At 34.4% G+C, this 17,555-nt stretch overlaps 1 protein-coding gene across 6 annotated transcripts in view; it reads right to left on the bottom strand.

Moving 5' to 3' along the window:
• LOC123522952 (ADAMTS-like protein 4) overlaps positions 1 to 17,555 on the bottom strand; it is a 142,694-nt gene that overhangs the window by 65,275 nt on the left and 59,864 nt on the right. The window contains exon 1 of one of the 6 annotated variants that reach the window (XM_045300492.2): positions 95 to 340. The exons of 4 other annotated variants lie outside the window; for them this stretch is intronic. The gene's annotated coding sequence lies outside the window, so the exon portion shown is untranslated. Of the gene's footprint in view, positions 1 to 94; positions 341 to 17,555 lie in introns of those variants that run through there. One more of the 6 variants, XM_045300494.2, reaches the window with a different exon arrangement.

The raw sequence follows: 17,555 nt of genomic DNA, 5'->3' as shown, positions 1-17,555 counted from the left end.
TAAAATTTCATTTTTATTTACAATACGCAGTACTTTATAGCCATAAATTTTATTATTTTTTAATAATTATCATTATTATGGGGTTACCAGATACCTTAACTTGAATTATTTTTCGCTTCTTAATCCATCACGAAAATAAAAAATCATATTTTCTTATTTACTATTTCAAGCTTCTATTTAAAGCTTTCATCCAATTAAATGTAAATGCACAATTTAGTGAGATTTAACTTTTATGCAATACACAGCCCAAATCATACAGATTTTCTTTTTATCGTAACGCTAATAAAACATTTAAATCTGGTGTACGCAAATGTACTGGTAGACCATTTCACTCCAGGTAAAAGTGCTTTTAAACTTTCCAACGGCAGTACAGGGTTTTATAAGCGACAACACCTGAGAGATAAAATGCTATCCCAGGAAACCTAGAGTCACAGATATCTAATACTTGACACAAATAAAATAATATCTTTTTGATATATAAATTGAAATGCTGCTATTTGAGGGAACGATAAATTAAGCGAAAAAAATCGGATTCAATAAAAATGCAAAAATACACACTCATTTATCACAATAAAGACCGAATCGGAGATATTTTTTGATCTGCAAAACAAAAATTTAGTGTAAGAAAAACATATTTTATGGCATAAATATCTTAATATTAAGTTCTGTGCGCACCCCCTTACCTTGTTTTAAGAGAAAAAAAATAAATAAAAATCATTCAATAACAGGATTACAGAATTTATGGAACATACAGGCCATCCTTCACATATTTCTCATGCCCCGCAAATTTTTTTTATTTTCAAAAAATAAAAATGGTGAAAGAACAGCAACACTGAAATAAAGTCTGCATATTTCATTCTTGCTTTTACAAGACAATGTACATGCTTTCTTCAGTTTTAGAGATAAAGATGTGTCATTTGTGGATGTTGAAATTAACAAATCTTTAACTATAATTATAGATTATGTCGCACAAATTTTTAACAAAGAAAAACATTACTCTGTCCGAATACTGTACATCCAATAACTGATCAGCTTACACTTTAGTGACAAGGGCAGTTACAGCTCAGCTATTTGCATCAGAGGTCATAAATTGAGCCGCCATGAAACCAACTTGGTTGGACCAGCATGTCCAGACCGCTGTCACGGCAGTCTGGTAGCTCCATGTGCGCTTTAAAGCTATGGAATTGGAGAACGTTAGCGACAGCTGATCTGTCGATCCATGCTGGTCCACACACTATGTTGGTTTTCCAGGCAGGCTCAATGTGATATCTTTGGTAAAAAAAAAAAAAAAGACTTTACCTTGTTAATTTCTAAAGAGACAAAATCAGTCAACTTGCCTTACTAGAGTCATCTCCCTTTTGTTTTGCAAATGGCGTCCTCCAGGGTCAAATCAATAACCATCAAAATGGCTGAAAACTAAGCTAAACATTGTTTTGTGCAATTTTAACTCTCAGATATTATTGCCAGAGTAAACAGGGCATGTAACAGTTCTTCTAGCATGGTGTCAAGAAGTCCAGAAACGCAACCCCTTTATATTTTAGACTACGAAGGGCATGGTATGTTTTTTTGCAGAAAGACATAATGTGTTTAATGATTTATGCTATTTACTTTGTAAAGCAATGTTTTTTATATCATTTCTTGATGTTATTTTCAAGTAAAACTTTAACCTTTTTACGGCTATGATTTTAATTAAGCCAAGGGAAGTAACTGATCTTGTCTCACAACAGCAATAATTCATTATCAGAGAGAAAATGAAAGCCTTTGAAACAGCCTACATAGTACAACATAAAATGTTTTAACCCTGCTTAGTACAATGTTAGTTGTTTGAACCCCTTATCCATTAAACTAAATGTCTTGTTAAATATGAGCGAGTATTGAACGTAAATCACCTTTAGGCAGATATAAATTACCTATCTTTGTATAAACCTTCTTTTGTAATATCAACAAAATTATATACATAACCACACAATATTAATAATACTATAACTTTTATGACTGACAGTTAGTTTAAATTCTGATGACAACTTTTTCATCAGTTTGAATAGACCACCCAAAAAAAAAATCATCGGTTTGCCGTATCGAAATTCACAGTAATCATATTATCCATTATCTACCCCGACAATTATATAATAGAGAAACTCTTAACTCTCAATACATAATATTATTACATAGACAAGAATGATTAATTCTGCTGTGAGATGCCTATTCAAACTGAAAAAGACAATATCTAAATAAGCCGCCACACATTCAGATCCCAGATTCGATTACAGTACTGTCTGATTTATATACAATACTTTTTATCAGCGTAAATAATCATGGAAGTTTTGATTCTGAGCATAAGACATTCAGTTGATATGAATTCTCCTATCAAGTATAAGCTTGGATTCATTGAGAACTGTGGAATTATCACCCTTGTATATTTACAACAACACAGTGACACAGCAGAACTGTGCAGTTGTCTTTGAATGTGTAAATATATGTCACAACACAGTGACATGGCAGTGCTGAGCTATTATCTCCCTTGTGTATATCAAAATTGGAATTCAAAGGAACTGTGCTATTATCTCCCTTGTGTTAATATATAACAACAACGCGACAATTATCTCCCTTGTGTATATCTAAATCTGAATTCAAAAAAAAATTGCAATTATCTCCCTTGTGCATATATGTAACATATTGTAACACTGTGACATAGCAGAACTGTGCAGTTGTCTTTGTGCATATATGTCACAACACATTGACATAGCAGTACTGAGCAATTACCTCCCTTGTGTATGTTTAAATTTGAATTCAAAGATATTGGGCAATTATCTCCCTTGTGTATATATGTCACAACACAGTGACATTACAACTGAGCAATTATTTCCCTTTTTATATATCAAAACACAGTAAAATAGTATTAATGTGCTTTTATCTCTCTTGTGTATGTATCATCAAATTAAATTTGAATTCAGAGAAACTGAGTGAATTATCTCCCTTGTGTATATTTTAACAACTCAGTGTCATATTAGAAGTACTGTGGAATTAACTCCCTTTTGTATGTAATGTAACAACAGTGACATAGCAGTACTGTGCAATTTTTTCCCTTTTTCATACATGTTTCACAAGTTTCAAAAAAAGACTGGGCTAAAATTAACAGTCAAAATGTTGAAGACACCTGGAAAACAACTCATTTAGGCTGACCATAATAGCTCACCTTGAGCACTTTGTACAGTGACAAACAAGAGAGATGAGAAGATTGAAAAAATATGCACAGTGACATATACATATTAGAGAAAGAGAGATGAAATTAACTAGATCAACACTAGCAGCATACAAGATAAGATACAGGATGAAAAATATATGGATAATAAGGACACAGAAAAGGAGGGAAAAAAAATGACTGATAGCATAGTGCATACAAATAGAGATAAAGAGATGAAAAGATGACTGGATAAGCACAGTGGAATACAAGATAGAGATAGAGAGATGAAAAGATGACTGGATAAGCACAGTGGAATACAAGATAGAGATAGAGAGATGAAAGATCTCTGCATAAGTACAGTTGCAAAAAAAGATGGAGATAGAGGTGAAAAGATGACTGGATAAGCACAATAGAATACAAGATTGTGATAGCGAGATGAAAAGATGACTGAATAAGCACAGTGGAATACAAGATAAAGACAGAGAGATGAAAAAATGGCTGGATACGCACAGTAGACTACAAGACTGAGAGGTGAAAAGATGTCAAGATAAATATAGTGCCAAAAAGACAGAGACAGAGAGATGAAATGATGACTGGATAGGCACAGTGGAATACAAGATAGAGACAGAGAGGTGAAAAGATGACTGGATAAGCACAGTGGAATAAAGATGAATAGAATATAGAGAAATGGAAAAGATGACTGGATAAAGTACAGTGCAGGATACAAGATAGAGATAGAGATGAAATAATAACTGGATAAGCACAGTGGAATACAAGATAGAGATAGAGATGAAATAATAACTGGATAAGCACAGTGGACTACATGATAGAGATAGAGAAAAAAGATGACTGGATAAGCACAGTGGAATACAAGAGAGATAGAGATGAAAAGATGACTGGATAAGCACAGTGGAATACATGATAGAGATAGAGAGATGAAAAGATGACTGGATAAGCACAGTGGAATACAAGAGAGATAGAGATGAAATACTATACACAGTGGAAGACATGTATAAGATAGAGAGAAAAAGATGACTGGATAAGCACAGTGGAATACATGATAGAGATAGAGAGAAAAAGATGACTGGATAAGCACAGTGGAATACATGATAGAGATAGAGAGAAAAAGATGACTGGATAAGCACAGTGGAATACATGATAGAGATAGAGAGAAAAGATGACGATAGCACAGTGGATACAAGAGAGAAGATGAAAATATGAAGCACAGTGGAATACATGATAGAGATAGAGAGAAAAAGATGACTGGATAAGCACAGTGGAGTACATGATAGAGATAGAGAATAAAAGATGACTGGATAAGCACAGTGGAGTACAAGAGAGATAGAGATGAAAAGATGACTGGATAGGCACAGTGGACTACATGATAGAGATAGAGAGAAAGATGACTGAAACACAGTGGTACAGATAGAGATAGAGAGAAAAGATGACTGATACAATGTACAAGAGATAAATGAAATTGAACACGTGGATACATAAGATAGAGATGAAAATTATGATAAGCACATGATACAAGATAAAAGAGAGAAAAAAGTATGACTGTTGCAAAATTGCAAAATACAGTGATAGATTCAAGACTATAAATAAAATAAAAACATAGACTAAATATTCTCATCATTTAAGATCTCATAATCAAGTTTCTTACATTCATTATTCATTTTTTACTGCTAAAGCAAATTTTAAATCAATGACTTGGCATGCTTAAGGCATAGAATCTTTAAAATTGTTCTGCTTTTAATTATTTAAACAAAAATGTTCAATGACCTTACACTGCCAGAGTCATTCCCCTTTTACAAAGTTCAACCATTTTTTTAAAATAGATGCTTACTACTCCAATAATACCCCAAAATAAAAATAACTATAACTAGATATGTCCACAGAACAATGGTACCCCAACTTTCTGTCACTGAATGCATATTGTTCACTAAGTGAAGGGTTGTAACTCTTGGCCGACTGTGTGAAACCCCAATTAAAACACCAGGTGGACAACTTCACATAACGAATAACAGTCCTGGGATTCAGTTTTTTTTTTCTACCTCAAATTCTTTTTCATAGATAAAAAACTGACATGTAATGTCATGCTCAACAAAAGATATTTTTAAATAAAAAGAAAGGGCTAAAAATTGACTCCCAATCTGCCAAAAAAAGGAAGTCCATGTGCTATTATACTTTTAGACAGGGTGACCACAGCCTCTAAACCCTTAAGTAGACCAATAAAACTGCGACTTTTGTTCTGAATTATAGCCTGTGTTCTTTCATTTTATTTTTTTCTCTTTTACTGCAAGGTAAAGCAGAGTGTAAAACTAGTTGCCCATGGGCAACATGTCAAGCCCGCCAGCTGTCAAAAGGACTAGGAGTTGCATATGACACCCTGTCCCATTGAGGCAGACATTTATGCCAAATATAACAAGAGCACCGCCTTGCGGGTGCTGACGCTCATCTGATTTTTTTTTGTATAATAGAAATGTTGTCCTACCCATGATTTTCTAAGTCTAAAAAGGGCCATCATTCTTGCAAAAAGCAGGATAGAGTTAAAGTTTCATTGATGTACAGTGTCCACTTATGATGGTGAAAAACTGTTGCAAGTTTTAAAGCAATAGCTTTGATAGTTTATGAGAAAAGTTGACTTAATCATAATACTCAACCAAGAAAATGATTTCTAAGTCCAAAGGGGCAATAATGCAAAAAGCAGGATGGATTATGTGCTTGGTACAGGTCAGTCTTATGATGGTGAACAAAGTGTTGCAAGTTTCAAAGCAATAGCTTTGATAGTTTAAGAGAAAAAGTTGACAGAAACATAAAACTTAACCAAGAAATCTGATATTTTCTAAGTACAAAGGGCCATAAATTTTGCTAAAAAGCAGGATTGGAGTTATGTTTCTTGCTGTACAGGTCAGTTTATGATGGTGAACAAGTTTGCAAGTTTTAAAGCAATAGCTTTAATAGTTTAGGATAAAGCTGACCTAAACATAAAACTTAACCAAGAAAACTGATTTTCTAAGTCCAAAAGGGCAATAGTTATTGCAAAAAGCAAGATGAGTTAGTTATTTAATGTACAAGGTCTGCTTATGATGGTGAACAAGTATTCCAAGTTTCAAAGCAATAGCTTTGATAGTTTAGGAGAAAAGTTGACCTAAACATAAAAACTTAACCAAGAAATCTGATATTTTCTAAGTACAAAAGGGGCCATAAATCTTGCAAAAAGCAAGATGGAGTTATGTTTCTTGCTATACAGGGTCAGCTTATGATGGTGATAAAGTATTCCAAGTTTCAAAGCAATAGCTTTGATAGTTTAGGAGAAAAGCTGACCTAAACATAAAACTTAACCAAGCAACGCCGACGCTGACGCCGACGCCGACGCCGACAACCGCTCAAATGATGACAATAACTCATCATTTTTTTCAAAAAATCAGATGAGCTAAAAAATTATTGCAAAAAGTTACAATATAAGTTATTTATAGTAACAACAAAGGGAAGTAAATCTTAAAAAAAATCTAAGTCCACACAAAAATCCTTACCAGTAGAAATAGGTCAAAATTCACCTCAAAATTGGATGTAACATGCATATTGTACTACAGGAAAGTGGTCTTGATTTTTCCCTACGACCAGTAATAAAAAAGTTACAATATAAGCTATTTATAGTAACAACAAAGGGAAGTAATTCTAGGTTCTTGCACATGACACTCCGTCTCATGATGGTGAACAATTGTGCCAAGCCACATCAAAATCCCTCAATGCATGAAAAAGAAATGCTCCAGACAAAGTCATTCTTGTATCTGACCTTTGACCTCTAAGTGTGACCTTGACCTTAGACCTAGGGTCCAGGTTCTTGTGTATGACACTCCATCACATGGTTGTGAACATTTGTGCCAAGTTACATCAAAATCCCTCCATGCACGAAGAAGAAATGCTCTGGACAAAGTCATTATTAAATGTAACCTTTGACCTCCAAGTGTGACCTTGACCTTTGAGATAGGAACCTGCAGTTTGCGCATGACACTCTGTCTCACTGAGGTTAACATTCATGCCAAATATAAATGAGATTGCTCCATGCAAGTCAAAGTTATGGTCCGGACAAACAAATCTGGACGGATGCACGCACATACACCGAACAGCCATTTGGACAACTATGTTTTCGCTTCCGCAAGCGGGTTCGACAAAAATGAGCCCTGTGTCCTTAAACATATAGGGTAAACTAGCTCCGCCCCTGGCATCTGTGTTGTTTTTTTCAACTATAAGCGGCCTAAATGGGACCAAGTCCCTCACCTGAAGAGGAGGACCTTGCTTCTAACCAAATTTAGTGAAAATCCTTTAAGCAGTTTATAAAAATAAAAGTCATTGACAGGGTTTTTCTATATTTTGCTGTGACGCCCTAAAATGCATAACCATTACACAAAACTTTATTATACAAAATTGAATATTTTTCTAATTTTAACTCATGACATTGTGTTCCCTAAAAAGGACCAAGCAGAACCATTTTTAGCTCTTGTGGCCCCTAAAAAGGACCAAGAGCTCCCATTTGAACAAATTTGGCATAAACCTTATAATGTTTCAGACCAAGTTTGATGAATATCCATCAAGTGGTTCATGAGAAAAATCATTCAAAGGCATTTCTATTTTTAGCTCTAGTTGCTCATAAAAGGGGCCAAGAGCCCCCATTTGAACATATTTGGGAGAGGAACTCATAATGATGCTCCAGATCAAGTTTGAATAAGATCCGTCAAGCAGTTCATGAGAAGAAGTCATATAATGGTACTTTTATTTTTAGCTCTAGCAGCCCCTAAACGGGGCCAAGTACCTCTAATTGAACAAAGTTGGTAAAGGGCCTTATAATGATGCTACAAATCAAGTTTGATAAAATGGTTCATGAGAAGAAGTCATTTAAAGTTTTTTTTATTTTTAGCTTTAGGACCATAAAGGACCAAGTACCCCCATTTGAATAAATTTGGGTGAGGACCTTATAACAATGCTATGGACCATGTTTGATGAAGTTACAGCCAATGGTTCATTAGAAGAAGTCGTTTAATGGTATTTCTAATTTTAGCTCTAGTGGCCCATAATTAACCAAGTTTGATGAAGATCCAGCGAGCATTTCATGAAAAGAAGTCATTCAAATTTATTTTTTTTAGCCCTAGTGGCCCCTTAAAGCGGCTGACTGCCCCCATTTTAACAAATTTGGGAAAGGAACTAGTAATGATGCTACAGACCATGTTTAAAGAAGATCCTTCTAGTGGTTCATGAGAAGAAGTCATTAAAGGTATTTCTTATCTTAGTTCTAGCAGCCACTAATAGGGGCTGACTGACCCCATTTAAACAAAATTGGGAGAGGACCTTTTAATGATGCTATAGAGCAAGTTTGATCATGAAGATCCATAAAGCAGTTCTTGACAAGAAGTTGTTTAAAGTTTTTCTATTTTTAGATCTGGCAGCACTGCTAAAAAAAGGGCCAAGGTGAACAAATAAAACAAACTTGATAGAGGTCCATGCCAGGATGCTACTGACCAAGTTTGGTATAATTCTGATAAGCAGTTTCAGAAAAGAAGATGTTAAAGTAAAAATGTTGATGCAGGATTATTATTTCAAAATCTTATTTATTTATCTATTTGGGTTTTACGGCGCACCAACACAGTACAGGTTATATGGCGCCAAACAGGACTACAAATTTTGGTTTCATATCTCATTTACATAGAAATAAAAACATGAGGTATGGAATATTTCAAAATCGGACCATCGGTTTAGGAGGAGATGTTGTTGAAGTTTTTCTATTTTTAGCTCTCGCTGCCCCTATGTGCAACCAAGCGGAACCGTTTGAACAACTTTGTTAGACCACCCAAGGAACATCCAGGCCAAGTTTCATCAAAATCCATTTAGTGGTTTTGGAGATGTCGTTTAAACAAAATTGTTGAAGACGGATGACTTGACGGGCAGATGGACGAATGACGGACACAATGTGATCCCAAAGTGCTCATGGTGAGCTAAAAATTAACCAAAAAGTGCTAAGTCAAAAAGGGACATAATTTTGTAAAAATAAAAAGTAGAGTTACAAAACCTGTGCATTGCATGTCAGATCATGACAGTGAACAAGTGTGTGAAGTTTCTATCAATTCCCATTTGTTGGTACTGAGATACCACCTTACATATTAAAGAAACTTAAACCATATCGGGACGCCAATGTGGACACCGGCACATGGCAGAGTTCAATAGCTCTACCTTTCTTTGAGTAATCAAGCTAAAAAAGTCCTGTTGACCTCTGACCCGTAAGTGTGATCTTGACCTTTGAGCTAGGCATCCATGTTTCATTATGGGAAACATTGATAAATTGTGCCAAGTAATAATGAAATCACTTGATAAATGATAATGAGTTATGAACCGGACATGAAAATGCAGACAGACGGACAGAAAAGGGCAATCCCATAGTCCCAAAAACTGGTTTTTAACCATCTTGGGCAGAACTAAAAATGACCAAATGACAACTGACAGAGCTTAAAGATAAAACAACAGCATACAACAGAGGAAGGGCAACTGTCAATCAGACAGTTCATCTGTGAGCCTTCTGAAAAAGCTGATGCATTAAATCAAACTTATTTTATGATTCATTTTAGATATTAAACATCTACTTCAATACCCCATCCTGAATACAAGGATTTACTTTTTTTTTACAAAAATAATACAGTTTAACAACTCTTAAATTTAAAATGCTTAAATTATTACATTGACAGGTGATAAATCACATATAATACTGCAATTTAAAATGTAATACTGCAATTTACAGATAAACTAACACATCAAAGCCCCATCAAATTTGGTGGTCTTCATGATAAGACATATATTTCATTTGTAAAATGTTATTTGGCAATTTGTTGCACAGCCAGCGCAGACAACCACTTTGCATAAGGCTCCAGATATTTGAAATGTTTATCTTCTTAAAACGATTTTTTTTTTTGCATAAAAATGCCAGGCATAAAATATTTCAAGTGGATACAGTTAAGATAGTCCAGCATCTTTAATAGGGTTAAAGAAATAGTGCTTTGGTATGTAATACAGCCCACCCTCTTAAGAATGACCACAACAGGACCACTCAGTTAGGTTTGTAGTAAAAGAGAATTCTGTTTTGGAGAGGTTGATCAATGTATTGTGCCTTTTAATCGACCTGGCGGGGCGGAGTTTCGCAATGGTCCACTGCATTTTTGTGCAGGATATAACTGTAATATATTTGGCAACCTGATTTTTTATTCAGCGGCTATCTACCTTACATTGTAACCAATGTTGCACTGAATTTTAGTCGCTGATTACGGAATTAAACAATTAAATTGCTTTACCTATTTTGCTCGTTTTTTGGGATTACCATTATTTGCATAAGTCAGAGATTAACTCCACCCTGCCAGGTCGAATAAAACGCATAATACAAAGATTTTAATCTAAGGGGAATTGTTGAGAAGTGTTGTACACAGAAGTTATACTCTGGAGATGTTTGCTCTATGGAGGTATTGTTAATAGAGGTTTTACTGTACTTAACATATGAGCCGCGCCATGGGAAAACCAACATAGTGGCTTTGCATCCGCGCAGTCTGGTCAGGATCCATGCTGTTCGCTTTCAAAGCCTATTGCAATTAGAGAAACTGTTAGCGAACAGCATGGATCCATGCTGGTCTGGATCCATGCTGGTCTGGATCCATGCTGGTCGCAAAGCCACTATGTTGATTTTCTCATGGCATGGCTCATATCTTTCTGATGTACAACCTACCTAAGAAATTCAAACACAACACTTGGGAGTTTGTCAATCACATTTAAACAACATTTTACATATGTTCTGTTCGAGATTTATCTAAAGAACATCTCATAAATTTATTGCACTAAAAAATTTTATTCCCTGAAATAAATTCTGATATACAAATTATCAATATATAATATGAAATATTGCTATCTGTATTTTTATTGAATATTTATTACCCATTTATTTGTAACAGGTTTATGACAAAATTCCACTTAGTACAACCTTATGTGCAAAGTAAGGGTACAAGTAAAGTCCTCACAAAAGATCCAAGAGTTACTACTATGTCATTTATTTGTGTTTTCTGGAAAGTCCCCTATGACCAATATTTCTGTTGGTTTTATGTTACTCCAACAAAAACATGGGTGCCATAGTCACAAAATATCCCTCTAAGTGTGACCTTGACCTTAGATCTAGGGACCTGGTTCTTGCGCATGACACTCTGTCTCATGGTGGTGAACATTTGTGCAAAGTTACATCAAAATCCCTCCATGCATGAAGAAGAAATGCTCCGGACAGTCATTCTTGTATCTGACCTTTGGCCTCTAAGTGTGACCTTGAACTTAGACCTTGTGACCTGGTTCTTGCGCACAACACTCCGTCTCATGGTGGAGAACATTTGTGCTATTTAAGTTACATCAAAATCCCTCCATGCATGAAAAAGAAATGCTCTGTACAAAGTCATTCTTAAATGTGACCTTTGACATCTTAAGTGTGACCTTGACCTTAGACCTAGGGACCTGTTCTTCAGCATGACACTCTGTCTCATGATGATGGACATTTGTGCCATCAAAATCCCTCCATGCATGAAGAAGAAATGCTTCGGACAATGTTTGTGGACGCCGCCCGCCCTTAAAATAATGTTAACACCAGATTCAGGACAACGTATTACGTATTACGGATGCCGAACCATCCTTCTATACTTATAGCTCAGCTTGAACCCATGGTTCAAGTGAGCTAAAAATCAACTTTATGGGAAATTATCTTCCTACAATTTTCCAGAGATATACCTGGGAGAGAAATTCAAATCCCTCTAATTGGTGTTAATACCAGATTCTTTACGCCTAGCAACTAGCATTAAATTCGCATTTTATGTCACATCATTCCTCCCAGTAAAAGCCAATTAAACAGCAAGGTGCAGTATTGATAAATGATGCTGCATCATAGTGTGAAAAGACATCTAATTTCAATAATCAGCCAAAAAATCCATTCATTCAATGTAAAACATCATAGTGCAGTAATGATCAATTTGCAACATGTAATAATATTGACAGTTTTATTACCGACAGAAGCCATCAAGCTTTGTTTAAGAAATAAGACATCCCCAACAGTGATTTGTCATTAAACAAGAGCACCGCCTTGCGGGTGCTGACGCTCATCTGATTTTTTTTGTGTAATAGAAATATTGTCCTACCCATGATTTTCTAAGTCTAAAAAGGGCCATCATTCTTGCAAAAAGCAGGATAGAGTTATGTTTCTTGATGTTCAGTGTCCACTTATGATGGTGAAAAACTGTTGCAAGTTTTAAAGCAATAGCTTTGATAGTTTATGAGAAAAGTTGACTTAAACATAATACTCAACCAAGAAAATGATTTTCTAAGTCCAAAAGGGGCAATAATTATTGCAAAAAGCAGGATGGAGTTATGTTGCTTGCTGTACAGGGTCAGCTTATGATGGTCAACAAGTGTTGCAAGTTTCAAAGCAATAGCTTTGATAGTTTAAGAGAAAAAGTTGACCGAAACATAAAACTTAACCAAGAAATCTGATATTTTCTAAGTCCAAAAGGGGCCATAAATCTTGCAAAAAGCAGGATGGAGTTATGTTTCTTGCTGTACAGGGTCAACTTATGATGGTGAACAAGTGTTGCAAGTTTTAAAGCAATAGCTTTGATAGTTTAGGATAAAAGCTGACCTAAACATAAAACTTAACCAAGAAAACTGATTTTCTAAGTCCAAAAGGGGCAATAAATCTTGCAAAAAGCAAGATGGAGTTATGTTTCTTGATGTACAGGGTCTGCTTATGATGGTGAACAAGTATTTTAAGTTTCAAAGCAATAGCTTTGATAGTTTAGGAGAAAAGTTGACCTAAACATAAAACTTAACCAAGAAATCTGATATTTTCTAAGTACAAAAGGGGCCATAAATCTTGCAAAAAGCAAGATGGAGTTATGTTTCTTGCTGTACAGGGTCAGCTTATGATGGTGAACAAGTATTCCAAGTTTCAAAGCAATAGCTTTGATAGTTTAGGAGAAAAGCTGACCTAAACATAAAACTTAACCAGGCAACGCCGACGCAGACGCCGACGCCGACGCCGACAACCGCTCAAGTGATGACAATAACTCATCATTTTTTTTCAAAAAATCAGATGAGCTAATAAAATCATTGTAGCGAGTTCAAATGCTAAGGAATTATATCACACTGGCGCAGCGTGAGTGGTATAATAATAGGCACCTGAATGACAAACATGACCAAGTTCAGCCCCTGTGAAAAAGGTTCATGAACTTCATGAATTTATTCATGAACAAATTCATGAAACAGTTCATGAATAAATATTCATCAGAGTCAAAATTTATGTTACATGAATTTCAATATTCATGAACTTGTTCATGAATTAAAAATAATACCTGAACAAGTTCATGAATATTGAAATTCATGAAACATAAATTTTGATTCTCATGAATATTTATTCATGAAGAAGTTCATGAATATCGAAATTCATGAAACATAAATTTTGATTTTCATGAATTTTAATTCATGAACAAGTTCATGAATATTGAAATTCATGAAACATAAATTTTGATTTTCATTAATTTTTATTCATGAACTATTTCAGGGTCGTGAAAACTTGTGACATTTTAAAAGGATTTTATAGTTTTTAAAATGAATGATTTATGACAACACCATAATTACTTACTTGATATTCAGTATACTCATGCTCCTTTTAAACCATTCCTAACTGTAGTATGATAAATATTTCGATCCTTCTTATTTGCTGCACAAATTTTTCAAAATTGCTAAATCACATGTGCAAAAAAACTTCCCAGCATGCAACAAAATAATGGAAACTGATCATGTGACATTATGAATTTAATGTTCATGAACATTCACGAACAGTTCATGAACTTATTCATTATTGTAAAAGGTAATAAACCTAAGTTTTATGTTAAATGAATGAACAGTTCAGAAACTCACAATTGGGTTCAAGATCTGGTACTGAACTAGGAAAAGGTTTTGAATTTTAGTACTTTTAATGAACCTGTGTTCATGAACAATTCTGCTTCTTAGTCTAAAACCAACAGTAACTGTTCAGGAACTGGTAAAGTTCTGTAAGTTATTGAACTTTTGCAGTTTTTGAACCAATGGTCATTGTTCTAGAACCACAGTCTAAGAACTGTTATGCTGGTTCAGGAACAGTTCTTTAAGTTCTTCAGAAGTTCTTGAATGTTCAAGAACTTAATACTAGTTCTAGAAAATCTTTTACAGGGGAAAACCATAACCCTGTAGTTCCTGAATCACAATTTCAATCATTATCTGAATTTCATTTTCATGTTCATGAATTTCTTAAATTATTTAATGGATTTTCTGAAATGTTCATGAACTACATTTACAAGTTCATGAAATGAAAGTAATATTCTTGAACTTGAGAGTTCATGAATTTAAGTAAGTGAACTTTTCCTTGTAGTTCATGAACTTTTTTTGATAATTCATGAATTCTTACAAATTCATGAATAAATTCATGAAGTTCATGAACCTATTTCACTGGGGATGTGCTCTGCACATTGTCTCATTGCCACCAATCTACATGCCAAGTTTCAAGTCAATACCTAGAATGGTTATTTTAAGTACTGCTCTGGACAACATAACATGAATTGTGGCACTCTTAAAATTACCTCATCACTACCCACCTACATTCCAAGTTTAAAGTCAATACCTCAAATAGTCTGAACACAAAATACGAAGGACAGACCTGAACTCAATTTGTGACCCTATATAACATTTGACCTACAAACCAAGTTTATGCGCTACATTCATCGTCTTGTCGCCACCTACCTCTATGCCAAGTTCGAAGTCAAGACCTTGAATGGTTATCAAGTTATGCACAAAATATGACAGACAGATTTGACCTTGCTGTGACCTTGACCTTTAAAGTCAATACCTTGATTAGTTATTAAGTAATGTTCCAAACAGGAAATATGAGGGTAAAATTGACCTTTGAGCTTCATTTGTTACCTTATTCCTTGACTTACCAAACTGATTCAAATGCTCTGCAGATCATCTCATAGCCATCTACCTATATACCAAGTTTGAAATTAACATCTTGAACACTTATTAAGTTATGCTCCAGACTCGAAATATGAGGGTCAAATTCAACATCTGAGCTAAATTCGAGTCCTTGATATCTGACACACTAACTTGCTTCATGTGCTCTGCATATCGTCTTGTCACTATCTACCTATATGCCAAGTTAAAAGTCAGTATCTTGAACAGTTATAATAATAGCTTTCTTATGGATTTTGCCTTACATATATTTGTTTGTTCTTATATTCATGCCATTCCATCTAGTCAAGTATGCTTATCAAATTTATTCTTATGCTAAAACATGACTACCAAAACTGTCACAAAGCAAATTACTTTTGACTTTTAGGATACTCTAATCAATTATCAATTATCTCAAATTTGACTAATTCAAGGGCCATAACTCTGGATGTACTGATCCAAATTGCCTCATAGTCAAAAAGGACCTACATTTACAGAGGCACACATTGTTACATAAGTATGTCTGAGAACAAAGCAAAATGCTGCAGTAAATGAGCAGACATCAATTTTCGTATTTTTGATGATTTCAAAAACCATAACTCTTCAGAAACTTCTCCAATCTGACTGGTTATCAAACTTGACTTAGGTTACATTCTGTATTAATTTGCCTAGGTATTATATTCTTAAAAATATAAATTGAAGTTTCAAACAAATTCGTCATTTGTTCAAAATCAGACTGACTACCTTTAAAAAGCATCTATGTTTTTCTGAAACATTTCTGCTGTATTTAAAGGCACTGACCTCCAGATCAAATGACAGCAAAAAAAAAAACAAGAAACTTTTTAGGCATTCTGAAAATTATTGCTATATTTCTTAAAAAGGCTTCGAACTTAGTTACTGACACTTATATGTTATGAAAACACATAAGAATTAGTTCTTTTTTCTAATTTTTCCTTTCAAAATTGAAAAGCATTTGTAACGGTGTACTAGAGATAAACTGCCTTAATTATAAAGCTTTCTATTTAACGACCAACAAACACATATTCCTCTGTGGGGTATAGGTCAAAAGCGCAGGAAAATTTTAGTTGCAGCAGCGGCCCTGATTCAATTCCCAAATAGGGAATGCTTTTTTTTTTTTTACTGATTTGGCATTTTTAACACACTGGTAGTTTTGGAGCAAAAACTCATGTTCTAATTTTCATGATATGACCAAACTTCAATTTTAAAGAAAGCAGCCTAAAATTCATCTGGAGGTCTGTGCCTTTAAAGCAATTTTTCAAAGCCTGATAATCCTTATAAATCAGACAACTTCCATTTTGTAACATGAAACATGTTACCTAGCAACAAATCCACTGCTGCGAAAAATGACAGAAAATCTAAGTAAACCATTCAGGTAATATTTTTTGTCATTATTCTCAACACTGAAAGCTATCAAAGTAAATCTACTCAAAGTTTATGTATATCTTTGCAGCTACCATTACCATTTATCGCATCGTTAAAATGACATTTCTATTCTGAAAAAAGTTTCATGTAAGACATTATTAAGTCATCTTAATACTTTATTGATGGTTTAACACTCACTCAATACTTATATAAATTGTCTCTTAGTTTTATAATCAATACTAAAGAGTCTACCACTAGATTAATGGCAAATTAGACATAAATTCAAACAAATTATTTTCTTATACCCTTTTTTTCTTATAGCAGCGCATTAACAAAGCGCAGGAACTTTACGTCCGTAAACAGGAAGTACAAAGACAAAAACAACGTAACAGTTCCAGTTTATTTTGATCATCTGCAGTGAAACATTATGTTTTTTCTGTTAAATGACGTCTTTTGAATCGGGAAATATGTTACAAGGAACAAAGAAAATATCAAGGTATTTGATTTTTATCCCATTTTACGTAAAACACAATTATTACTACACAAAACTACAACGCAGATGTAGTTCGTAATACGTCATTTACAGCACGAGAGTCATCTCACACCCTTGGTGTAAGATGGATTTTTCCAGCACGGTTGAAAACACCAGAAATCCCAGTCTGGTATGCAAGAATGCCTATCACCTTTCATGTCACCTTGACTAACATGGCTGAAAGTTGTGTTCTGCACATCTCAATATTTTGAACATTATAAAATACTTTAAGGCAGATTATCATACTGGTAATCTGTCACTGGTTGTAGATGCAGATGAGAATATTCCATTTGACGGTAACTGGTTACCACCAATACAGTTACCCGAGACCCGGATATTACAATCAGCATTTACAACCAGTTGCATATTATTTTTCTTTCATACTTTATTTTACCAAATTACTGAATAAAG

This window comes from Mercenaria mercenaria, chromosome 8, assembly GCF_021730395.1.
Source record: "Mercenaria mercenaria strain notata chromosome 8, MADL_Memer_1, whole genome shotgun sequence".
NCBI lineage: Eukaryota > Metazoa > Mollusca > Bivalvia > Venerida > Veneridae > Mercenaria > Mercenaria mercenaria.
Note: the sequence above shows the minus strand (reverse complement) of the source record. Positions and strands in the feature narration are given on the sequence as shown.